This window comes from Agelaius tricolor, unplaced genomic scaffold (assembly GCF_023055355.1).
Source record: "Agelaius tricolor isolate 1412-34295 unplaced genomic scaffold, bAgeTri1.0.p SCAF_113, whole genome shotgun sequence".
Classification (NCBI taxonomy): domain Eukaryota; kingdom Metazoa; phylum Chordata; class Aves; order Passeriformes; family Icteridae; genus Agelaius; species Agelaius tricolor.
Genome location: NW_027269373.1, coordinates 14349 through 22417, shown reverse-complemented (window position 1 = coordinate 22417; position 8069 = coordinate 14349).

The window sequence follows — 8069 nt, the reverse complement described above, 5'->3', positions numbered from 1 at the left end:
GGAAGCTGCCGCTCCTTTCGTATCCCGGAGGCGAAGAAGCGGCTTCTTTGCGCACAGAGCATTGTGCAGGCGCGGTGAGCTCTGGAGAGCGGTTCTTGCCGAAAGACGCCCGGGACCCGCACTTAGCTTCGGAGAGCTGCGTATCTGCGTCTTCTTCGGCTCTTGTCGTTCAACACGCAGCAAAAAGCTTTTCCACTGTACCTAGCAAAGGCAAACTGTACCAGTAATGAAAACATCCAAAATCATTTTCTAAACTTGCACGGAGGTCTGCAAAGGGTTTTGCAAGAAGGAACAGCTAGTTGTCCAAAACTCGTTCTTTTCGAATATAATAACAGTGGTACAGGCAGGAGAGTCATATAGTACTGTTTTCTCTTAGTCTGAAGGCTGCCCACACTGTGCCTGTGTGGTGCGGCTTGCATCTTCGCCTTTGGGAAGCTGCCGCTCCTTCCGTCTCCCGGAGGCGAAGAAGCGGCTTCTTTGCGCACAACATTGTGCCGAGCGCAGAGAGCTCTGGAGAGCGGTTCTTGCCGAAAGACGCCCGGGACCGGCACTTAGCTTCAGAGAGCTGCGTATCTGCGTCTGCTTCGGCTCTTGTCGTTCAACACGCATCAAAAAGCTTTTGCACTGTACCTAGGAAAGACAAACTGTACCAGTAAAGAAAACATCCAAAATCATTTTCTAAACTTGCACGGAGGTCTGCAAAGAGTTTTGCAAGAAGAAAAATATTGTTGTCCAAAATTCGTTCTTTTCGAATATAATAACAGTGGTACAGGCAGGAGAGTGGTAAAGTACTGTTTTCTCTGAGTCTGAATGCTGCCCACACTGTGCCTGTGTGGTGCGGCTTGCATCTTCGCCTTTCGGAAGGTGCCGCTCTCTCCGTCTCCCGGAGGCGAAGAAGCGGCTTCTTTGCGCAAAACATAGTGCCGAGCGCAGAGAGCTCTGGAGAGCGGTTCTTGCCGAAAGATGCCCGGGACCCACACTCAGCTTCGGAGAGCTGCGTCTCTGCGTCTTCTTCGGCTCTTGTCGTTCAACACTCAGCAAAAAGCATTTCCACAGTATCTTGCAAGGGGAAACTGTACCAGTAAAGAAAACATCCAAAATCATTTTCTAAACTTGCGCGGAGGTCTGCAAAGAGTTTTGCAAGAAGAAAAATATTGTTGTCCAAAAATCGTTCTTTTCGAATATAATAACAATGGAAAAGGAAGGAGAGTGTTAAATTACTGTTTTCTCTTAGTCTGAATGCTGCCCACACTGTGCCTGTGTGGTGCGGCTTGCATCTTCGCCTTTAGGAAGGTGCCGCTCTCTCCGTCTCCCGGAGGCGAAGAAGCGGCTTCTTTGCGCACAGAGCATTGTGCTAACGCGGTGAGCTCTGGAGAGCGGTTCTTGCCGAAAGACGCCCGGGACCGGCACTTAGCTTCAGAGAGCTGCGTATCTAGCGTCTTCTTCGGCTCTTGTCGTTCAACACGCAGCAAAAAGCTTTTCCACCATATCTTGCTAGGGGAAACTGGGCCAGTAAAGAAAACATCACTGATCATGTACTTGAAGTTGCGCGGAGGTCTGCAAAGAGTTTTGCAAGAAGAAAAATATTGTTGTCCAAAATTCGTTCTTTTCGAATATAATAACAGTGGAAAAGGCAGGAGAGTCGTATAGCACTGTTTTCTCTGAGTCTGAATAGTGCCCACACTGTGCCTGTGTGGTGCGGCTTGCATAATCGCCTTTGGGAAGGTGCCGCTCTCTCCGTCTCCCGGAGGCGAAGAAGCGGCTTCTTTGCGCACAGAGCAGTGTGCTAACGCAGTGGGCTCTGGAGAACGGTTCTTGCCGAAAGATGCCCGGGACCCGCACTTAGCTTCGGAGAGCTGCGTATGTGCGTCTGCTTCGGCTCTTGTCGTTCAACACGCAGCAAAAAGCTTTTGCACTGTACCTAGGAAAGACAAACTGTACCAGTAAAGAAAATATCCAAAATAATTTTCTAAACTTGCGCGGAGGTCTGCAAAGAGTTTTGCAAGAAGGAACAGCTAGTTGTCCAAAACTCGTTCTTTTCGAATATAATAACAATGGAGAAAGTAGGAGAGTGGTATAGGACTGTTTTCTCTTAGTCTGAATGCTGCCCACACTGTGCCTGTGTGGTGCGGCTTGCATCTTCGCCTTTGGGAAGCTGCCGCTCCTTCCGTCTCCCGGAGGCGAAGAAGCGGCTTCTTTGCGCACAACATTGTGCCGAGCGCAGAGAGCTCTGGAGAGCGGTTTGTGGCGAAAGATGTCCGTGACCGGCACGTAGCTTCAGAGAGCTGCGTATCTGCGTCTGCTTCGGCTCTTGTCTTTCAACACGCATCAAAAAGCTTTTGCACTGTACCTAGGAAAGACAAACTGTACCAGTAAAGAAATCATCCAAAATCATTTTCTAAACTTGCACGGAGGTCTGCAAAGGGTTTTGCAAGAAGGAAAAGCTGGTTGTCCAAAACTCGTTCTTTTCGAATATAATAGCAGTGGTACAGGCAGGAGAGTCATATAGTACTGTTTTCTCTTAGTCTGAATGCTGCCCACACTGTGCCTGTGTGGTGCGGCTTGCATAATCGCCTTTCGGAAGGTGCCGCTCTCTCCGTCTCCCGGAGGCGAAGAAGCGGCTTCTTTGCGCACAGAGCATTGTGCTAACGCGGTGAGCTCTGGAGAGCGGTTCTTGCCGAAAGACGCCCGGGACCGGCACTTAGCTTCAGAGAGCTGCGTATCTAGCGTCTTCTTCGGCTCTTGTCGTTCAACACGCAGCAAAAAGCTTTTGCACTGTACCTAGCAGAGGCAAAATGTACCAGTAAAGAAAATATCCAAAATCATTTTCTAAACTTGCACGGAGGTCTGGAAAGGGTTTTGCAAGAAGAAAAATATTGTTGTCCAACAATCGTTCTTTTCGAATATAATAACAATGGAAAAGGCAGGAGAGTGGTAAAGTACTGTTTTCTCTGAGTCTTAATCCTGCCCACACTGTGCCTGTGTGGTGCGGCTTGCATCCTCGCCTTTGGGATGCTGCCGCTCCTTCCGTCTCCCGGAGGCGATGAAGCGGCTTCTTTCCGCACAACATTGTGCTGGCGCGGTGAGATCTGGAGAGCGGTTCTTGCCGAAAGACGCCCGGGACCCGCACTTAGCTTCGGAGAGCTGCATATCTGCGTCTGCTTCAGCTCTTGTCGTTCAACACGCAGCAAAAAGCTTTTGCACTGTACCGAGCAAAGGCAAAATGTACCAGTAAAGAAAATATCCAAAATCATTTTCTAAACTTGCACGGAGGTCTGGAAAGGGTTTTGCAAGAAGAAAAATATTGTTGTCCAACAATCGTTCTTTTCGAATATAATAACAATGGAAAAGGCAGGAGAGTGGTAAAGTACTGTTTTCTCTTAGTCTGAATGCTGCCCACACTGTGCCTGTGTGGTGCGGCTTGCATCTTCGCCTTTGGGAAGCTGCCGCTCCTTCCGTCTCCCGGAGGCGAAGAAGCGGCTTCTTTGCGCACAACATTGTGCCGAGCGCAGAGAGCTCTGGAGAGCGGTTTGTGGCGAAAGATGTCCGTGACCGGCACGTAGCTTCGGAGAGCTGCGTATCTGCGTCTTCTTCGGCTCTTGTCTTTCAACACGCAGCAAAAAGCATTTCCACCATATCTTGCAAGGGGAAACTGTACCAGTAAAGAAAACATCCAAAATCATTTTCTAAACTTGCGCGGAGGTCTGCAAAGAGTTTTGCAAGAAGAAAAATATTGTTGTCCAAAATTCGTTCTTTTCGAATATAATAACAGTGGAAAAGGCAGGAGAGTGGTAAAGTACTGTTTTCTCTTAGTCTGAAGGCTGCCCACAATGTGCCTGTGTGGTGCGGCTTGCATAATCGCCTTTCGGAAGGTGCCGCTCTCTCCGTCTGCCGGAGGCGAAGAAGCGGCTTCTTTTCGCGCAGAGCATTGTGCTGGCGCGGTGAGCTCTGGAGAGCGGTTCTTGCCGAAAGACGCCCGGGACCCGCACTTAGCTTCGGAGAGCTGCATATCTGCGTCTGCTTCAGCTCTTGTCGTTCAACACGCAGCAAAAAGCTTTTGCACTGTACCGAGCAAAGGCAAACTGTACGAGTAAAGAAAACATCCAAAATCATTTTCTAAACTTGCGCGGAGGTCTGCAAAGAGTTTTGCAAGAAGAAAAATATTGTTGTCCAACAATCGTTCTTTTCGAATATAATAACAATGGAAAAGGCAGGAGAGTGCTAAAGTACTGTTTTCTCTTAGTCTGAATGCATCCCACACTGTGCCTGTGTGGTGCGGCTTGCATAATCGCCTTTTGGAAGCTGCCGCTCCTTCCGTCTCCCGGAGGCGAAGAAGCGGCTTCTTTGCGCACAGAGCATTGTGCTGGCGCGGTGAGCTCTGGAGAGCGGTTCTTGCCGAAAGACGCCCGCGACCCGCACTTAGCTTCGGAGAGCTTCGTATGTGCGTCTTCCTCGGCTCTTGTCGTTCAACACCCAGCAAAAAGCTTTTCCACCATATCTTGCAAAGAGAAATGTGCTAGTACAGACAAACATCACCGATCTTATTCTAAAGCTTGCAGAGAGGTCTGTAGAAAGTTTAGCAAGAACGAAAAGTAGTTGTTTCGTACTCCTTCTATTCGAATTTAATGAGAAGGAAAAGGTACGAGGTAGTAAAGTAGTCTTTTCTATTTGTTTGAAAGCTTCTCCTACTATGCTGGTGTTGAGCGGCTTGCATCTTCGCCTTTGGGAAGCTGCCGCTCTCTCCGTCTCCCGGAGGCGAAGAAGCGGCTTCTTTGCGCGCAGAGCATTGTGCTGGCGCCGTGAGATCTGGAGAGCGGTTCTTGCCGAAAGACGCCCGGGACCCGCACTTAGCTTCAGAGAGCTGCGTATCTAGCGTCTTCTTCGGCTCTTGTCGTTCAACACGCAGCAAAAAGCTTTTCCACCATATCTTGCTAGGGGAAACTGGGCCAGTAAAGAAAACATCACTGATCATGTACTTGAACTTGCACAGAGGTCTGCAAAAAGTTTTGCAAGAAGAAAAATATTGTTGTCCAAAACTCGTTCTTTTCGAATATAATAACAGTGGAAAAGGCAGGAGAGTCGTATAGCACTGTTTTCTCTTAGTCTGAAGGCTGCCCACACTGTGCCTGTGTGGTGCGGCTTGCATAATCGCCTTTCGGAAGGTGCCTCTCTCTCCGTCTCCCGGAGGCGAAGAAGCGGCTTCTTTGCGCACAACATAGTGCCGAGCGCAGAGAGCTCTGGAGAGCGGTTTGTGGCGAAAGATGTCCGTGACCGGCACGTAGCTTCGGAGAGCTGCGTATCTGCGTCTTCTTCGGCTCTTGTCTTTCAACACGCAGCAAAAAGCATTTCCACCATATCTTGCAAGGGGAAACTGTACCAGTAAAGAAAACATCCAAAATCATTTTCTAAACTTGCGCGGAGGTCTGCAAAGAGTTTTGCAAGAAGAAAAATATTGTTGTCCAAAAATCGTTCTTTTCGAATATAATAACAATGGAAAAGGCAGGAGAGTGGTAAAGTACTGTTTTCTCTTAGTCTGAAGGCTGCCCACAATGTGCCTGTGTGGTGCGGCTTGCATAATCGCCTTTCGGAAGGTGCCGCTCTCTCCCTCTGCCTGAAGCGAAGAAGCGGCTTCTTTGTGCACAGAGCATTGTGCTGGCGCGGTGAGGTCTGGAGAACGGTTCTTGCCGAAAGACGCCCGGGACCCGCACTTAGCTTCGGAGAGCTTCGTATGTGCGTCTTCTTCGACTCTTGTCGTTCAACACGCAGCAAAAAGCTTTTCCACCATATCTTGCAAAGGGAAATGTGCTAGTACAGACAAACATCACCGATCTTATTCTAAAGCTTGCAGAGAGGTCTGTAGAAAGTTTAGCAAGAACGAAAAGTAGTTGTTTCGTACTCCTTCTATTCGAATTTAATGAGAAAGGAAAAGGTACGAGGTAGTAAAGTATTCTTTTCTATTTGTTTGAAAGCTTCTCCTACTATGCTGGTGTTGGGCGGCTTGCATCTTCGCCTTTGGGAAGCTGCCGCTCTCACCGTCTCCCGGAGGCGAAGAAGCGGCTTCTTTGCGCGCAGAGCATTGTGCCGGTCGCGGTGAGGTCCCGAGAGTGGCTTCTGCCGAAAGAAGCCCGGGACCGGCACTTAGCTTCGGAGAGCTGCGTATCTGCGTCTTCTGCGTGTCTTGTCGCTCCACAATTAGCAAAAAGCTTTTCCACCATATCTTGCAAGTAGAAACTCTGCCAGTACACAAAACATCCCCGATCTTGTTCTAAAAGTTGCACAGAGGACTGCAGAGTGTTTAACAGGAAGAAAAAAATAGTGTCCCAAAAGTCCTTTCATTCGAATATAATATGAATGAAACGGCAGGAGAGTGGTAAAGTACTGGTTTCTATCAATTTGAAAGCTGCACACACTATATCGGTGTGCTGCGGCTTGTATCTTCGCCTTTGGGAAGGTGCCTCTCTCTCCGTCTCCCGGAGGCCAAGAAGCGGATTCTTCGCGCACAGAGCATTGTGCCGGTGGCGGTGTTCTCCGGAGAGCGGCTTCTGACGAAAGACGCCCTGGCCGGGGGCTTCGTTTCGGAGAGCTCCGTATCTCTGCCTTCTGCCTCTCTCGTCGCATAAAACTGAGCAAAAAGCTTTTTTACTATGTCTTGCCAGGACAATCTGTGCCAGTACGGAAAGCATCTCCGCTCTTGTTCTAGAAGTTGCACGGAGGTCTGCAGAATGTTTAGCAAGAAGCAAAAGAAAGTTGTCCAAAACTCCTGCTTTTTCAATGGTAATGTGAATGGAAAAGGCAGGAGAGTGGTAAGGTACCGTTTTCTTTAGGTTTGAGAGCTGCACACACAATCCCCATGTTGTGCGGCTTCGTTCTTCGCTTTTAAAGAAGAGGCCGCGGTCTCAGTCTTCCGGAGGCGAAGAAGCCGCTTCTTTGCACACAGAGCATTGTGCCGGTCGCGGTGCGCTCCGGAGCACGGCTTCTGCCGAAAGACGCCCGGGAGAGGCCCTTACCTTCGGAGAGCTCCCTATCTCTGAATCTGCGTCTCTTGTCGCCTACATCTTAGCAAAAAGCTTTTCTACTATGTCTCGCAAGGAGAAACTGTCCCAATACAAAAAGCATCCCCGATCTTTTTCTGGAAGTTGCCCGGAGTGTCAGCAGTGTGTTTAGCAAGAAGCAAAAGAAAGTTGTCCAAAACCCTTTTTCTTCGAATGTTCATGTGAATTGAAAGAGCAGGAGAATGGGAAAGTGCTGTTTTCTGTCCGTTTCAAAGCTGTCACAAGGAGAAACTCTATCAGCACCTCAAGTTTTCCCGGGTTTTACTCCCGAGATTTCTTTTGCTGTGCAGTCAAGAAGCACCTTTCGTTCTTAGTTCTGCTGCAGGTTGTCTTCAAATGGCTTTGCTTTCTGTCCCCTCCTCCCCATTTCTAACAGGCACAAGCACATTCCCTTCCCGGAACAAAATCCTGGTAATAGAGCCAGGAAGACTACGCTTTGACTTTGAGAACCAAAACCTATCTAAGAGAAAATAGTCCATTCCTTGAGACCCAATATCACACAACTGTGTGCAGGAGGAAGAGGGGTATCTGCGTGCGTGAATGGGAAGTGTACTCGCCAACAAACTAGAGCCAATATTAGTAACCAACATGTAACAAGTGTGGACGTATATAATTCCCTGCTTTTTTTTGGATCTTTTTTCTTCAAGGTTATTTTGCTTTTTAAGATTTTCTAGTCATTTGAAAGATTCTTCTTTGTTTCTGTGAGACTAGAAATCTCCATAAAGCTTACTACGTAAAAGCAGGGTAATCTTTTGGACTTGATGAGGACTATTTGGAAGATGATATTTTCATCTGCATAAATCAATTTCCTTGTTTTGGAAATATTTTTGTCACGGAAAGTAGTAAGTTTCAAGATGTGTTTTTAGAAGGTGTAAAAATTGAGATCCTCATTTGTATCAAAGCCATACAAAGAATATCCCTTAAAACCATCCACTCCATCATTTCATTTTTGTATTTTTGACTTTTCAATAGCTAGTTCTCACTTTCAAATGGCTTTTAAATGCCCCGTTTTGACAC